This window comes from Moschus berezovskii, chromosome 1, assembly GCF_049115385.1.
Source record: "Moschus berezovskii isolate FMDL1 chromosome 1, NW_MosBer_1.0, whole genome shotgun sequence".
Lineage (NCBI taxonomy): Eukaryota > Metazoa > Chordata > Mammalia > Artiodactyla > Moschidae > Moschus > Moschus berezovskii.
Genome location: NC_142460.1, coordinates 122,174,989 through 122,193,963, shown reverse-complemented (window position 1 = coordinate 122,193,963; position 18,975 = coordinate 122,174,989). Strand labels below are relative to the sequence as shown.

The following is an 18,975-nucleotide window of genomic DNA, read 5'->3' as shown; positions in this document are numbered from 1 at the left end:
AATCTTATGCAGAAATCCATTTATAAAATAGATACAAGCACAACTCTGCCTAAAGTGTTGAAGGGGGTGAGGGGGCTTAGATGGATCTCCTTGCCTGCCTAGCAAAGCACCATTTCATGATAAAATACAATAAGTCAAAATACATCAACAGCACTCCTAGTGAATATTCAGGTTCATTTTAGAAGGGCTTTCTGAGTGCCAAAAACAAAGCAAAACAGTATTTTTTCAACATCTGTAAGCAATGCATCCCTGTAAAGAAATAACCACTTAGTGGAACTCATATGTATAAAAGAGATTAGAGCAGTAGGCTGTTCATCTAAGCTTTTTGAAGTTCAAATATACATTACTGATAAAGATAATCAGTGAGGAAAACAGGGCTATTTCCATGAGCACAGAAATTTGAGATTGATCTTATGAGTGGCTGTTATAGTTTTATTATACCTCCACATCATTTTACCTCCCATTCTATTTCCTTTTTCCTTCTCTCACTCTCCTCCTTTCATCCTTCTTCCTCTCTGTGGCTCTGTCTTTCTCTCATACACACACACACACACACATGCACACACACACACACACAAACACACATACTCTTTCCCTGTCTCTCTCTGTGTATGTGTGTGATTGACATGTAATAAACTGCACAGATTTGAAGCAAACAATCTGATGAGCTTTGACATATGTATATACCTGTGAAACCATCACAATCAATAAAACATACATGTCCATTATCCAAAAATGTTTTTAAGTACACCTTCATAATCCCATTCTTTTTTTCTTAAAGATAAAACACAAGTCAAATTTTCTGGGTTTGTCCAGAAAAGTCAGCAATGGTGATATTGCTGGTTTTTCCATTTCAAGAGCCTCCATGGCTTCAACAGTATTCTTGCCCTCTTTCACCTTGCCAAAGACTACATGCTTGCCATCCAACCACTCAGTCTCAGCAGGGTAGATGAAAAACTGGGAATCATTTTTGTTAGGGCCAACATTTGCCATGTATAAGATGAGAGGACCTGTTGCTTCAGGATGAAATTCTCATCATGAATTTCTCCCCAGAGATGGTATTGCCACCAGGGCTATTATGGCGTGTGAAGTCACCACCTTGGCACATAAATCCTGGAATTACTCTGTGAAAGCAGGAATCTGTATAACCAAATCCTTTCTCCCCAGTTCTCAGAGCATGAAAGTTTTCTGTTGTCTTTGGAACTTTGTCTGCAAATAGCTCAAAGGGGATGTGGCCCAAGGGCTTGTTGTTGATGGTGATATCGAAGAAAATGATGAGGTTGATTGTGGCTGGGCAGTGCAGGAGGCTTGGGGTAGGACCATCAGCAAGGCTGTAATCCTGTTCTTACCCTGGTGAATGGTGGGCATATTCCCTGCCCAATTTCCAAACAAACAGATCTGCTTTCTGTCACTATAGATTACATTTCATTAGTTAATTTGTTTTTATTGCTGTGTAATTCCCTGGTATGAATATATTGTAATTTTTAGTCCATTCACTTCTTTTGGCTAGAAATTTGGTTTGTTTGCAGTTTTTTATTTTTAATTTTAACCATTCTAATAGATGTGTAATGGTATCTTGTGGTTTCAGTTTGCATTCCCTTAATGACTGATGAAGCTGAGCATCTCGTGCTAATTCATCATTCACATAAGTACTTTAGTCAAACTTCCTTTCAAATATTTCGCACACTTTTTTAGTTCCTTTCCCTCTCTCCTTGCTGTTGAATTTGAGAGTTCTTTATAAATTCTGGATATATGTATTTGCAAATATTGTTTCCAAGTTGCTTGCCATTTCTTTCTCATACAAGTGTCTTTGGAAGAGCATAAAATCTTAATTTTGATGAAGGCTAGTTTATCAATTTTTTCTCTTTTATGGATAATGCTTTTGCGTTACATGGCCTCTTTATTTGGCACATGGCCTCTTTTCATCTGCAAAGCCAGGAATGGATAGCTGTCTTTCTCTGACACCGATTCTCTTTACTTCCTCTTATGTTTAAGGGCAACTGTGATTACATTGGGTCCAACTGAAAAATCCAGAGATTCTTCCCTGTCTTGAGGTCGACTAATTAGCAACCTTAATTCCATCTGTTATCTTACTTCCCTTCTTCTATGTAAGGTAACACGTTCCCAGGCTCTGAGTATTCAGATATGGATATCTCTGGGGGAGATATTACTGACACAGGATGAATTCTGAGTCCTTCCATCTAGTGACGGTATTTCGCTACTTCGTTTTATAAGACCTTAAGTTTTCCCTTTTATCTTTGTTTCCACCTCCTAATTGCCAAAGGGAAGTTCTCACTTCTTTTTCCACATTTTTTTCCTCTCCCAGAAGTTACATATTTCAAAGATGTCCCCTTTACATCATGCCTGGACTTTTTCATCTGGCATACTCTGAAGTCTCTTCCCTAATAATCCTTCCTCTGATTTGTGTGGACATTTTTATAACACATCCTGGTTAGGCTGGACTTAATCTTTTCTTGTGATAGTTTTAGATCTACTTTGGACTCCATCTTTTTCTGTCCTTTCCACAATTTTTCTTGGTCAGTTTTTGTTTTTCTTGAAGTACTTCTGTGGAGTGAGGCTAGGACTGACAAATGAAAGACACATGAGATGAAAAAAAGATTCATTTTTTTTTTTTAATTCATAGTTACTTTGAAGTTTTAGTCCTCTCTGCCCTCAGGTCTGCTGAGTTTTTGTGCACTTTCCCATTCTTTTGGTTTTGTGCACTTCTCAGAAGACCTATTGTGTGTGTGCTGCATGCTAACAGGACCTCTTGCTGCTGCTGCTGAGTCACTTCAGTCGTGTCCGACTCTGTGCGACCCCCTAGACGGAAGCCCAACAGGCTCCCCCGTCCCTGGGATTCTCCAGGCAAGAACACAGGAGTGGGTTGCCATTTCCTTCTCCAATGTGTGAAAGCAAAAAGTGAAAGTGAAGTCGTTATGGTTACCAAAGGAGAAAGTGGGGTAGGAATAAATAGTTTGGGAGTTTGAGATTAACAAATACACACCACTATATATAAAGTTGATAAACAACAAGGATCCATTGTATAGCACAGGGGACTATATTCAATATCTTATAATAACCTGTAATAGGAAAGAATCTGAATATATATTCTGAATGTCTTTGCTGCACACCCAAAACTCACACAATATTTTTAGTGTTCATTACTATAGTTTCCATAGTTCAATAAATAAATGAGAAATATGGAGTCTTATGGTACCATAAGTAGCACAGGGAACTTTGCTCAATGTTATGTGGCAGCCTGGATGGGAAGGGAGTTTGGAGGAAAATGAATACATATATGTGTATGGTTGAGTCTTTTTGTTGTCCACCAGAAACTATCACAACACTGTGAATTGGCTGTATTACAATGCAAAATACAAAGTTTCAAAAAAAATATATGGGGTCTTGTGGTAGCCATGGAGTAGATGAGAAGTGGCCAGATTCTAAATATATTTTGAGTTAGAGCTGAAAGGAATTCATCAGGGATTGGATGCAATATTTGAAAGAAAAGAGTAGTTAAGGATGATTCCATGAGTTTTGGTTTGTATAAATGAAGGATATAAAAGGGGTTGATCTGGATAGGAGATTTAGAAGTTTATTTTGGGAATATTAAGATGGAGGTGACCATGAAACATTCAGAGGAATGTCAAGTAGGCAGGTAAATATATAGGCCTGGAATTCAAGAGAGAGAAGGGGGGTCTAGGATGGAGTTATAAATATTGGAATCATTAGCATATAAATTGTTTTTAAAGCCATGAGATTGGACAGGATCATTAATAGAGTGAGTTAAGAGAGAAAGAAGTCTAAAGACTGATTTGACACATCAGTATTAAGACATTGGTCAGATGAGTAGGAAATAGCAAAAGAGATTATAAAGCAGAAAGAAAGCCAATGGAGTGTGGGGTCATAGAAGCCAAATGAAGAAAGTGCTTCAGGGAAGAAAGTAACTCAACGGTTCAAATACAGTGGCTAGATCAAGGAAATGAGAACTAGGAACCAATCGCTGACTTTAGTGACTTGAAGGTCATTAGTGACCTTGACAAATGTAGTTCCAGTGAAGCAGTAGAGTGAAAACAACACCTGAATGAGTTCAAGAGGGACGGGAAGAGAACTGGATGCAGCAAGCATAGAAACACTTGCAAAGCTTTCCCCACACTGTAATGGATGTGAAGCAATGGGATGAAGCTGGATCGAGAAATGGATCCAGGGCATTTTTGCTTGGTTTCTGCTTTAAATGGGGAAAATAACAGCATGTTTATATGTTTGTGGGAATGATGCAGTGAAGAGGAAAAATTGATGATGCAGAAGAATTTCTGGACCAATGGTGCTGAGTAGAGATGAAGGGTTAGGCTATAGTCCACAGATGAAGATTGAAGTGCTGTCATACCTGTAAATGAGCAGAAAACATGGAAAACAGGCAGGAAGATGAGAGTAAGTGGATGAATGGGTGATGGGACCCTGAGGAAATTTCTTTCTGTTTGCTTTGTGGAAGTAAGGATGGGAGCAGAGATCCTGGAAGTTAGAAGATGGAGAAGAAGGTGTGAGGATCAACTGGGAGACTGGGGGAGAGATTGGATCTGAGGATTCTGGCAAAGTCAGAATGAAAATATTTGCGTATGAATAGCTTTTGCCTAAGGTAATGGAGCTATGGTGTGCTTTGGGGGACTATAATACTAAAAAGATTAAATAAGACCAGTTTTTAATTTACTTAATTCATCTTGGGATAATACTGGTTTACAATTTTTGCACTTGGGGAAATTCTGAGGATGCTTAGAAATGACAAGGGTAAAGAAATGTCTGCCATTTGGCGTCTCTACTCCTATCATGGGAAAAATATTCAGAAAATTTGAGATGTAATTATTATAGATATTTGATAGTTTTTCTTAATTATATTAACTTGGACAGAAACAAATCAATTGTGAGTCTTTACCAAATATATCAAATGATATATTTTAGCACTGAAAGTTTTCATGCTGTTTCAGGCTGAAACATTTTGTGTGTAATATAAGTTCTAACAGAAACGTAATGGAGAGAATGTGTTTACACTGTTTTTATATGAAGCACATCTCTAAGGTTACTGAAATTTTTTAGCCCATGGACGTATTACCACTTCATGGAAAGAGAATTGAAATGGAAACATAATTCTCTTTTCCAGGACATGCCAAATATCTTGTTTTGAAATGAGGTTTTGAATAAAATGGTTTCCCAAATGTCTTGTTCTCTGAATCAGTAGAGACTATGAAAGTGTTTACTGTGCTTCTGGCAAACAACAAATTCTCAGTCCTCAAAAGCACAGCTAACATTTTCTATTTGGAGGAAAGAAGGCATGCAAGTAGCAGGCTGAACTTTTTTTTTATCAGCTCCTGAAGTTAAAAATTCACAGTGCTTTCTATAAACATAGCAGGCACTCTAAGCAGACTTCTTGAATCAGTAAATGAAAATACAATATGATATTATCTCCTTTTTCTGTGACAGGCTGTAAACATTTGCTTTGAAATACTTTTTCTTTTCTTGTGCTGAACAAGGAAGAATTCCCTACCTTCAATTTCAAGGTGTTTTACCTGAGCAAGTTTCAAGCTGGAATTAGATAACTTCCCTTTTGCTTCTTCTGCTTGTTCTGAAACTACAGAAGAAGAGCACGAAACCAAATACTGAGGGATACATTGCATGAGTACCACTTCAACTAAACCCAAGCCAGATGCAGACAATTCAAGAAATAATAGAGCTGAAGACAGCATACTTTTCAGGGATGCCAGGGCCATTTTCTCCCTCTGCTATAATTTATGTTTCTGTAGTCAAGGTTCAGTTATACCACAGTTTAGAAAACTCTCTGGAAACAGCATTCACCATTAGCTGCTCCAGGAGCACAGGAATTCCTTTGATGAGCACTAAGAGATTGGTAACAATACCTCCTAAAGGGCCAGGTTGCTAGGTAACAGCTTGTTTCCTTGGTCACAGTGAATACATGGAAGACCCCAAAAGGAGGCTGCTGATTCTTGCTGGACAGCTCTTCTGGGAATGGGATGAAAAAATGTCTTCAGAAAAATAGGTTTAGGAAGGCCAGAGGAACTTTATGAACCAATAAGACATGTCTGAAAGGTAAGCAAATGAAATGTTAGAAGTAGTCTTATTCATTCCTTAAGAGAAAACAGACAACCGGAGGTTTGTGTGATCCTGGATTAAATTTCATTTAAAAATGTAAAATCATGAAATCTGGGTTACTGATGACTGTTGCTTAGAGACATGAGCCACCGCCTCTCCTATATGCAGGCAACTGGCTACAAATGCAATTCAGGTAATCATTGCTGTAACAGAGAGCTGGACTTACTGTCTAGTAGTGGTAGATTTATAGCTACACACGGCACTTTAAGAGAGTGTGTGTGAACTTCAGGGGAAAATCAGATAGGACAGCCAGAAGGAAGTATCTATTAGTTAATACCCACTAATTATAGTTAATATTAATTTTATCTATTAGTCACACTTAAATGAAATAATTACCAGAAAACAGGACTTTTACTAGATCAATAAAGTCACAAATCAGATTAAATTAGAGGCCAAAACCCAATCCTTATTTCCTCATTCCTAAATTTTATAGCTGTTTCATAAATGTTTCTCAAAGCACACTGATGATTAGGCAATATATGATTAGGTCTCTTAAGGACTTGAATGTTTTGTCCTTATATGAGTTTGAATTGGCTCTCCTCCTTAAAAAAGTGAGATTTGCACCTTCAGTTTTCAGGATGAAATACATTGTGCTTTCATGAGTGTGTGAAATTTACTTATAGCTCCCTGAATGTACTGCCTATAGTTAAGATAGAAATTATGCTTAAGTAGGGATTTAAAGGCTGAAGCAGTTATATTACAGAAGTTTTATTTTAGTTAGCAAACTCTGAACATCTCATGCAGTATGTAGATGTAATGTTGATTTTAATGTCAAAAACTGAAACAATTAGAAATGGGCAGGTGAATCAACAGTTTTTAAATGTGTAGAAGTTTTGTGACAAGTTATAAATTTGTTTCCTACTTGCTAACACCCCTGAATACACTGTACCAAGAGGAAGTTTACTCATGAATTCTGTAAAAAAATGATATTTATGATCAATATTATTATTTTTAAGCTAGTACATTTTATAAAATTATTTCAGAGACAGGGTAAAAAGTGATGCCAGGCTGCAATTTAAACTTTAATCTTCAAATTTTGGAGAAGTGGGGAAAGGGTGGGAGGGAGGGAAAGAAGGGGAGAGAAAAGAAAAAAAATTTTCTTAGTGCCAGTATTTGTTCCATCACGTTTCTGCACATCATGAAATAAGTCTTGGTCATACTACCTTCCTAACATACTGTTAATTTCATTTGAAATTTTCTAGTTTCGTCTCTGTTAACAAAACTACCTAATCACATATTGTCCTTTAGTGTCTATATTCTTCTTCTCCCTTTCAGTGTTGTATGCGGTTGAATTTTCAAAACTGTAACAATATAGGGAATAGTAAAACATTCCCTATAAAAAAGTACTGGGAACCTTCTAAATAGCAGCTATATATGTGGTTACAATAACATTCTAAAAATTTCTAAATATAATTTTTAAAGAAAACATAGAGGTATCTCAGTTTATCTTCATTGTTCCTAGGATTGTAATATAACTTTGTGTTTCTAAAAATATCAATGGACCCATTAATAGATACTGAAGTTTACAAGCTTTTCCTCTAAAGAATTTTGATAGGTCTGTCTTTTTACTTTTGTTGTACCTTAATATGGGGGCCTATTTGTGTTTATAGGAATGCACATGGGGCTAGAGTAACAGGGACAGGAAAAATTCATTAGAATACAAGGTTACATAAAATTAAAATCTGACCATTAAGATAGAAATAAAGAAATGACATTTTAGTTGTATAGTTTTCAAAATTATAATTTTTTCCCCTATGTTTTTATAATCAACAGTCTAAATGATTTCAGATATATCTGTTAAAATTCTGGGCTTTAGGTACTAAAATTTTAGGGATACTTGTAAAACACATGAGTTTTTTAGAACATTCATTGCTTTATGGTTATTTACTTAATTTATGAATTTAGCTCTAGGAACTTAATTTAGAGCCATCAGAAATTTGAATCCAATAACATGGTTTACCAAATTTGCTATTTCAGACACTAAAATGTTATAATTGCAAAAGACTTCTTGATTTCATGAAGCCTCCTTTCTCAGTGTTTTACAATATCTCACCACCATCGCTAACATGTAGATAGCACAATCATCGCCTGTTTTACAAATGACTAAACTTATACATGGGCATAGAGAGGACCGGGTTTCTGGATTTTAAAAGATAAGAAGAATGGTCAGAGTAATCACAGATTGGATTGATATCTTTTTTCAGCCAAATTTAATGCTCTAGAGTTCATGGTAAGTTTCCTTAACTGATAACCTAAGTGCATGGGTTTAGCAAGATCCCTCTAGATCTGAGAACCTCACTCAGTAATATGGGGGGAGGGGAGGGAAAGAAAGCATCTGAGGACTTGGGGAGTGTCCTTTGCTAACTGAAAAATGCAATTGAGCTTTTTCTTTTTCTTCTAAACACAAAGCTCTCATGATGCAGCACTGAATATAAATGGAACATTTAGAAATGGAGTTGTAAGCAATGCCATCTTGTCCACGCTGACTGTCTGAAGGAGCCCCCTGGCCTTCTGGATGGTGTGTGTTCAATACAGCCTCTTTCATTTCAGAAGCTGGGCTTCACCTTAGAACTAGGCCATCTGCCACTTCCTCCTTTCCTCTCCTTGCAAAGCTACATAATCACCAACTTGACATTTTAATTAAACAGATAGCATCCCTTTGCAGCTGACAATTTATGAGGCTTATAAATTCCTGATTGTAAACAATGCAATCTTCCAATGAAAGGGGCTCATGAATTGATAACTTATATTATTGTTGTTTTTCGTCCTACAGTCTCAGCTCACCAGATTCCCTCTTGTTGGCCAATCTACACTTTTTGAAACCAAGAACAGATGGCCAATTCAGATAATACCACCTATTTTAAAGACATCATAAATCACTCCTGACAAATGCTGTACTGTTCTAATCATGGCAACTTTATATTACAGCATTCATAAAATTAATTTCTCTTTCATAAGGTTTAGAGTTGCAATTTATGATAATTGTTTGTTTAATGCAAGCAGAAAGATTAAAAATGAGTAAACCAATACATAACTAAACTACAAGCCTGGTTTTATTTTCCTTGGGGCGGGGAGACATGAGAGGGTTTTTAAAACAGCTTGGTATCACCTGGAATGATATTCTCATAGGTCCTACTACTAAAGGCTTACCATTTATTTTCAGTAAAGAATCACTGCTCAGATTTACATGTTCTATTAACTAGTGAATTATTTATCTGTAGTTAAGTGAAGCAATCAGAATAGGAAAAATCAATATTAATGATTTTCCTTAATAACAACTGCATCTGAATAAATGATTTACAGTTATTTAAAGAATCACAGTAACTTGTCTGAATCTCATTTGAATTGTAGTAATTAAAAACACTTGATCATTTACTTGTTTGGCTTGGACAAGTTATGCCACCTCTTTGGGTCTCTGCTTCCTCATCTCTAAAATCAAAATAACAATGTTACACACTTTGGTGATTTTAATGATTAAATACTTTGGCCATCTGATGCAAAAAGCTGACTCATTGGGAAAGACCTTAATGCTGGGAAAGATTAAAAGTGAAAGGAGAAGGGGGTGGCAAAGGATGAGATGGTGGGATGGCATCACCGATTCAATGGACATGAATTTGAGCAAACTCTGGGAGATAGTAAAGGACAGGGAGGCCTGAGGTGCTGCAGTCCATGGCGTTGCAAAGAGTTGGACACAACTAGGTGACTGAACAACAACAATGATTAAATGAGTTAATCTCTGTGAAGTTCTTAGTATAATGCCTAGCACATAGCATATGATTAATAAATGTTAATTATAAAATCATTATATTAGCAATAGTTGTCATCCTGTTAATATTGTTGCCAAAAAAACACAAAACCAAACCAGAAAAACTTTTCACTCAGGCAGAGTCCACATCATCTTCTCAACAAAGATCATGGCATCTGGTCCCATCACTTCATGGGAAATAGATGGAAAAACAGTGGAAACAGTGTCAGACTTTATTTTTTTGGGCTCCAAAATCACTGCAGATGCTGATTGCAGCCATGAAATTAAAAGACGCTTGCTCCTTAGAAGGAAAGTTATGACCAACCTAGATAGCATATTAAAAAGCAGAGACATTACTTTGCCAACAAAGGTCCATCTAGTCAAGGCTATGGTTTTTCCCGTGGTCATGTATGGATGTGAGAGTTGGACTGTGAAGAAAGCTGATCACCGAAGAATTGATGCTTTTGAACTGTGGTGTTGGAGAAGACTCTTGAGAGTCCCTTGGACTGCAAGGAGATCCAGGCAGTCCATTCTAAAGGAGCTCAATCCTGGGTGTTCATTGGAAGGACTGATGCTAAAGCTGAAACTGCAATACTTTGGCCACCTCATGCGATGAGTTGACTCACTGGAAAAGTCTCTGATGCTGGGAGGGATTGGGGGTGGGAGGAGAAGGGCACGACAGAGAATGAGATGGCTGGATGGCATCACCGACTCAATGGACATGAGTTTGAGTGAACTCCAGGAGTTGGTGGTGAACAGGGAGGCCTGGCGTGCTGTGATTCATGGGATTGCAAAGAGTCGGACACAGTTGAGCGACTAAACTGAACTGAAGGATCAACCAGAGGTGCTAAGTGACCCAAGGTCACAGCAGTAACAGTTTTAGATTCCCAGGACTCAATGGTTTTGCACTCTGAACATCAGTGACATGTGCATGAAGGCAGATGGGGTAGAAGTTTGGATTAGTTAGATAACCTGGAAGATGATCTACCTTTTCTTTTTTTAAACTAAAGGATCACAAATTATCTTTCTTTGCTGATATTTTTCCCCCAAAACCAAACCAAAGTAAACTTCTATATGGAATTTATGATAGAAGTAATGGAACAAAGAAGAGCTTCAGAATTCCCCAAAGGTTTTACTTCATGATGTCAGAACACTGCCCTTCACTACTGCCCTCTGGTGTGGTGTCCAGGAGGAATATACGAATATGAGAGAAAGAATTCAGCCTTTGGGACCCACAGAAAGTAATCACACTGAAAGAGATTCAGACTAGTTATCTGGTTAAAATCTTCTCAGATAATCTGTCCTTATCTGAAACTCTAGACCAAATTTATTTCATTCCATTCTGACAGGAAAAAAGCCTGTGAAAGAGAAAGAAAGAGTGTGGATGTTATTTGCCTATTTATTTCTGTTGCCAAAGTTTTAATTACTTTCTGTTATTCATAAATGTCTAGTAGCAGTCAAGATAATGGCACAAATAGTTCTTCTAGTTTACACTTTCAAATAATCTACTGTCAACTAAGATAATGAGATAATTTTCTGTTACTTGTAAATGTGATTTTACCTTGAAGCTGCTGTACTTGGTCTTGCAGCACTATACAACCAAAGTACAGTGAAAACCCAATCAACTGGATCTTTCTTATCAGACATTTTGGCTTTGTGAATTTACGGTTCCCTGTGCTCTCCTTTAAACAAAATAAGGCCATTTCTCACACTTTAGGTTTAAAAACAAGAGAGAGAGAGAGACACTTCCAGATTTTCTTATTGGGTCTGCTTCTCATCACTGTTGTGTAGTCGTGTCTGGCTCTTGGCGACCCCATGGACTGCAGCATGACCCCATGGGCTTCCCTGTCCTTCACTATCTCCCTGAGTTTGCTCAAACTCATGTTCATTGAGTCAGTGATGCCATCCAACCATCTCATCCTCTGTTGTCCCCTTCTCCTTCTGCCTTCAATCTTTCCCAGCATCAGGGTCTTTTCCAGTGAGTCAACTCTTTGCATCAGGTGATCAAAGTATTGGATCATCAGCTTCAGCATCAGTCCTTCCAATGAATATTCAGGGTTGATTTCCTTTAGGATAGACTGGTTGGATCTCCTTGCAGTCAAAGGGACTCTCAAGGGTCTTCTCCAACACCACAGTTTGGAAGCGTCAGTTCTTCGGTGCTCAGCCTTTTTATGGTCCAACTGTCACATCCGTACATGACTACCGGAAAAACCAAAGATTTGACTATACCGACCTTTATTGGCAATGTAACGTCTCTGCTTTTTAATACGCTGTCCAGGTTTGCCATAGCTATTCTTCCAAAGGGCAAGCATCTTTTAATTGCGTGACTGCAGTCAGTGTAAGCATTGATTTTGAAGCCCAAGGAAATGAAATCTGACACAGTTTCTACGTTTTACCCATCTATTTGCCATGAAGGGATACAATTGGATGCTATGATCTTAGTTTTTTGAATGTTGAGTTTTAAGCCAGATTTTTCATACTGTTTATAGGGTTCTCAAGGCAATAACACTGAAGTGATTTGCCATTCCCTTCTCCAGTGGACCATTTTTGTCAGGCCCTCATCACTGTGTTCAGCTCAGTTCAGTCGCTCAGTCGTGTCCGACTCTTTGCGACCCCATGATGTGTAACCATGACTAAATTTCAGAATCACAGAAGTCAGTCATGTCATTATCCTTATTTTCCTGATTTCATTTTGGCAGAAAACGGCTAGCATATTTTCATAAAGACAAGAGAACCAAAAGTCAGTTAAAGGTTTATCCTCTGTTCATCACCTGAAATACTATTCCATTTTGCCTTATTTTATTCTCCCTGATTTCTGCCCAAAACTCTGGCTAGAGATATCAGGATTTACCTGCTTCAGGAATAGTAAATTTTGCACACTGTAGTGTTTTTCTAATGTTTGTTAATTTGTTGCCATGGCAAGGTATTCTTTGGTAATGTCAAGAAAACCATATCCAGTTTATTAAAGAATTGATCAACTGGGGAATATTGGAGAGGAATATATTTTCTGACTTTTTCACATGATTAAGGCTAAATCTTTTGCTATTTAGTGGTAGATGGAGGGATAGTCTTTTCCTTGATAACAAGGCACAGTTGTTTTATTTTCTTAATGGCATAGTAACACTATTTTTAGAATATGATGTAATGGCTATGCTCTTCTACTCTAACACATCAGTTAATACATGAAAAATGAAAGACATTTCTACATTATACTTCATGAAGGCAACTTCAATATACAAGAGATGTGTCAGTTTCTTGTAAGCAAAATTGCTTCAGAGCTTCATAATAACTGTGCCATAAAATATAGAATGCTGTCTCTTAAGATTCTTGGAGCCTGAAAAATAATCCATCAAGGGTAAAAAGAGGCCAGAGATAGATACAATTTCCAGTTTTACTTAACATGAAAAAGCATACTCAGATATCATTTTTAAATTGACTTAAAGTAATATACAGTACCAATTACAGAAAGAGAAACATAACCACTCCTGAGGAGAAAGGGAAAAGTGCAAGAATAACAATAAATAGTAAATACAGGAAAGCAAAAAGACATTTTATATTTCAGTGGCATAACAATGGGAATACAGAGAGAAAATAGGACTGTTTTTAAGTGAAATATTTGAGCACTATTTCAGAGTGAGTAAAATTGATTAAAGAACCTGAATTTTTAATGTGTTTGCCACCAATCTGAGGAAATATAGGTTTGGGGAAAATTTCAGGGAAAATGGAAGACTCAGATCAATGGGAAAACCAGTAGGGAGCTTAAAGCTTATTTGGCACAAGCCAAATCTGCAGCAGTAGTTCTACTAGGAATGGTATTCCAAAATTAGGGCTGGTTTCCTTGTTCATATCCTATGAGCATGTATTTGTGTGTACCATTAGATTTACTTTTCTAAGATGTGCAGTCTCTGTAGACACTCTTACCTGGAGGAGAATTTGCCTTAAGTGACTGTCAGCCATAAAAAATGTGTTTAGGACTATGACAGAATTCCTAGGGTATCATTTATCTCTCCTATAAATGGAAAAGCTGGTGCTTATAATTTGTGGCTATTGTTGTTTTATACAAAGATATTTACATTTAAAAACTTTAAGCATTTTTTTAAATGTTTAATTGGAGGATAATTGCTTTACAATGTTGTATTGGTTTCTGCCATGCAAAAATGTGAATCAGGCATAAGTATTCTTATATCCCCTCCCTCGTGAACCTCTCAAGCATTTTCTTTCACTCAGCTCCTCAGGTCAAAACACAAGCGATCAGGAGACTTGTCCATCTAATTCATCCTACAGCTCCTATCTGAGTGAGACACACACCCCATGGGCTCTCTCCAGGAACAGAACACTATATTCTCATTCGGATTCTGGAATATCATCCCTGGTAAGTATTTTTTAATTAGTTCTTTACTTAGTCATAAGTTTAACATGCATTTTACTTAACATTTTACATTTTTTAATAAGTGTATACATGTCTTCCAGGGTGGCACTAGTAGTAAAGAACCTGCTAGCCAAGGCAGGAGCATAAGAGATGCGGGTTCGATCCCTGGGTAGGGAAGATCACCTGGAGGAGGGCATGGCAACCCACTTCAGTATTCTTGCTTGGGAAATCCCATGGACAGAGGAGTCTGGCAGGCTACAGTCCATAAGGCCACAAAGAGTTGGACATGACCAAAGCAACTTAGCACACGCGCATACATGTCTTAAACCTATCCTTGTAACTGGGGAGAAAATGAAAGTTGCTACTCGCAGTCCCAACTCAGAGAGGAAAGAATCTGGGGTGCAGAAAGGAAGACAAAAGAGATAGAGATGAATAGAAAAGATAATGACCAGAGACATAACAATGGTGTCCCTTCCTTTCCCCACTGAGTTCAAATTCTGTCTCTAGTCTAAGAACTATCTCCTTTCTTTATGGAATATCCTTTGTCCATAAGATAAAAATTTTCCTCCTTTGGAAACTTACCATTTCCAAGATTGTTCTTTAACCCATCTAAGTGGAATCACAAAATTTTGTCCCTCCTTTCCTTCATTCAAAAATTTTCCACTTGTTCCTTGGATGAAAATGAGTTATTTCTATGTTTGCCTCTCAAATTACAGAAAACGAATTTTTCAAGCACAAATACCATATTTTATTTAACTTTGTATCTTTAGTGTCTGAGATAGTGCCTGCCACATAGCAGGGCACCATATTTATTTTTCAATAAATTAGTAAGTTGAAATGAAGCATTCTAGTTTCAAAAATATTTATTGAACCAATGGATTAATCACTTGGTCCATTGAAATAAAAAAAGGAAAAAGAACAGGGTAAGACAGAGGAATATTCACCAGTCCTTTAAGAAGAAAGCGTGGTCACACAACTTCAATATGTTGACAGCCTTTCATAGATATAAACAAAGGAATGCAATGGCTCAATTTCCTGTGATGTTAGAAACCCCCAAATCAATCACATAATTCCTTTAAAAAACTGACATTTTTTTTGCACAAAATTAGATATCATTTGAAAAACGGAAACTTTATTTTCAATATAGCTTTAGCTTAGATTCATTTTTTCCCGGCTAGAGTCTCATGAAATAGCATAAAAAGGCAATTGGATGTGGCAACTTCAGGAAATTTAACTTTAAAAAAATTTTTATTCTATGACAGTAACAAGCAAAAAAAATTCAAAAGCACATAATAGATTGGGAAAGATGCTTCCACAAACATGTAAACCGAACAGCCAAAGATAGACCACATTTTTCAATAATCTAAAATGTGTTTGTGCTTCTTAGTTTTTTAAAAAATAGTTCTGAAGAATAAGTGAATTACTTGAAAGTATGTTAGTAAATTCTCAGATTGTCCCAAAGAATCTCTCAAGCATTAATTAACTTATTAATGTTGCTGTTAATCAAGTTAGAGAACTTTTGTTATTTTTTAAATGAATATGTTTAAATATTTATGGACCAACTAAGGTCATTCAGTAAGTAAGTAATGAAGGTAAAAGATCAAAGCTAAATGATTATTAAAAACCCACCTCTTCCCAGTTTATTTTGAGGCAGCTTGCCTCAAATTTTGCTTTATAGGATGGTCTAGTTCCATGTGCTGAGCTAAGAATGAAAGGTTCTGTGGTTTAAAAGTCCAGGAAAATACTTTGTAGTACAGACTCACAATATATCTTAAGATACTAAAGATTCAGAGAAGTCCTGTAGTAAAGATAAATGCTTAGCTTGGTTTAAAGCCTCATAAGCTTCTTTAACGATGAAAATGTTTTTTATGTTAGTCACACAGCCTCAAACAAAGAAAAACTATACAAAATACTGTTCTGTGAGATGAATGTAGTTGTTCCAAACACTGTAATGGCATTTCTTCAAATCAAATATCCTTGGTTTGTCTGTATAGGTATAACATGGCTAACAGAAGAATGAATCTATGGTGTATGTATTTAACATAATATTCTTTGCTGAATAATATGCCTTTTTGTTTGTGCTAACCTTGAAACTATCCTAAGTCATGTAAGATACTAGGAATTTTGATTGACTACAGCTTCAGGAGTAATAAACAGCATAAAATTGCCCCAGATGTGATCTTGACACATATTCTGGTCAGTAATACACTATCCAGAACAAGGATGATGACTAGAGACCTGAAATACTTCATTCAATATTGGCCACATGTTTTAGGAACAATGTCAATAAAATGGAACTCTTCCCAAGGATAACCACACTTTTCCTGAATAGTCAATAATTTGTAAACCATGATCTGTAAGTAATAACTAAATGACAAAGAGGATGACAACTATTATCAGAGACTTAAAATAGTAGTCACATGTGAAGGGATTCGTCTGTGTAGCCTCAAAAGGCAGAGCCTGTATAACTGGACTAACTTAGAGGGATTACTTCGGGTCCATATAATGAAATGAGTGAAGTCACTCAGTCGTATCTGACTCTTTGCAACACCATGGACTGTAGCCTACCAGGCTCATCCGTATATGCGATTTTCCAGGCAAGAATACTGGAATGGGTTACCATTTCCTTCTCCAGGAAATCTTCCCAACCCAGGGGTTGAACCTGGGTCTACGGCATTGTAGGCAGATGCTTTACCATCTGAGCAACCAGGGAAGTCAATATAATGAAGAACCTTTAACAATTACAACTATTCTAAAATAGAATGAGATTCCTCATGAGCTATTCAATAAATATCAGAGGACAGATTGATTCATGAATGGGTGCATATATTTATTTGTGCTATCATTTGTCATCAAACATAAATCAGTTGCAGGTGTTGGAAGATGCAAAATTGAATAGAAATAATTTAGATTGGACTAACATAACATCAATAAGCACGTCATTAGGCACCTAGATTTCAGTTTAGCTCAGTGTTTGGATGGGTTCACATTACTTGTACACATAAAGTAAGCGAACTGTTTATCGCCAGATGATATTTCTCTTCTCTCTTATTTTAAAGCTTCCATCAGATTCTTTTAAGTACCTCACTTGGCACAAAGTAGAACAAAATGACATCCAAGGAAGTCAACTGCGTTGCCCACGAGTAAGAGAAGGTAAAGGACCAGAAGTGTGTGATCTTTTTGTACTTGCTCTTAGTAGATGTTTTTTGAAGCTAGCAAGACATTACTCGGGGATAAAAACCTGTATGACCTAGACCTAGAGAAATTTCCTTTTTCAAGACCATATAGCTGTTAATATAGTGAAACCACCTTTAAAAGCATACTCTTTTTCTTTTAAGATTTATTCATTTGTTTATTTATTTTACTTTTGGGCTGTGGTGGGTCTTTGTTCCTGTGTGGGGGCTTTCTCTACTTGCCGTGAGGGGGACTACTCTTCATTGCAGTGCATGTGCCTCTCACTGGGCTTCTGCATGGGCTCTAGGGTGCAAGGGCTTCAATAGCTTCAGTGCATGGGCTCAGTAGTTGCTGCTCTCAGGCTCTAGAATCCGGGCTCAGCTGTTGTGGCACATGAGCTCAACAGCTCAGTGCCATGTGGGATCTTCCTAGACCAGGGATCAAATCAGTGTCCCCTGTATTGCGAGGCAGACTCAATCACTGACCACCAGAGAAGCCCTAAAAGCATAATCTTATAGCTGATCATATAAATAATAATGTTCTATATTAAATATCGAAAACAGAAACAGAAGAATCTGTAATTCAATTATCCAGAAATAGTCACTGTAATTTTATTTCCATTTAGTCTTTTTTTGAAAAGCATGTATATATTGCCTTAAATAATAACTTGGACACCTGTATTTCTTGAGCTTTTTCATCTGATATTGTGAGCCTTTCTTTCCTACATGTTATAAACACTACTCTAAACAAATTGGTTAGAAGTTGCATATCTTTCCATCATAAGGATATTATTAAATTTATTTAACCAATGATCTTTGTTGGAATTTTATGATCATGAATAACACTGTTACTTCAGTGGATGACTTTAAGCTGGTTAATCCTACATTGATTAAAAAAGCATTAAAAGAGAATCTAAATAAACCAGTAGTCTCATTGTGCATTTTCACTAAAAATTTTAAACTTGGTAAAATAACCAATGCTTTATTATTATTCTTTCATACTGTCAGATTTTGTAAGTATGCTGGTGTGACAGTAAGAAGGATTTTTTATCTGAAGCCCTCGATATACATAATGTTTGATTTCTAAAAGTAGCTGCAATAGATTATAAGTTCTGTAGGAACACAGACTGATATTTTTTTGCATTCTTCGTAAGTGGATGAAATAATATTAGACATAATTCCTGCTGCAGTGAGTATTTGGTCTTTATAAAATATCAAGTATCTTGGCTAATTTACATCTGTATTTGTAGACTTGCAGATACATTGTCTATCATGCAATTGTAATTTTGATTTAAGAAAAGTTGCTATAGGTATATTCATCTGCCCACTTCCACCTCTCAATTGCATTACTTTACCCACTAATGCTTTTCTTCTTTCACTCAAACTCAAATGACAAAGGTGATTAAAATAACATCTTTTTATAAAACTGTGAGTTAAATATGTTCTTATGGTTTAACTCTACCATATCTATTTGCAGCTAAGCATTCATTGGCTTATATAATAAAACATTGTTTTATGTAATAATT

General features: G+C 36.6%; 2 pseudogenes; one reads left to right on the top strand and one right to left on the bottom strand.

Annotated features, from left to right (window-relative positions):
* Positions 1-793: 793 nt before the first annotated feature.
* LOC148778841 (peptidyl-prolyl cis-trans isomerase A-like) lies at positions 794-5,762 on the bottom strand (annotated as a pseudogene).
* Positions 5,763-6,073: 311 nt separating this feature from the next.
* LOC148778840 (uncharacterized) overlaps positions 6,074-18,975 on the top strand; it is a 29,758-nt pseudogene continuing 16,856 nt past the window's right edge.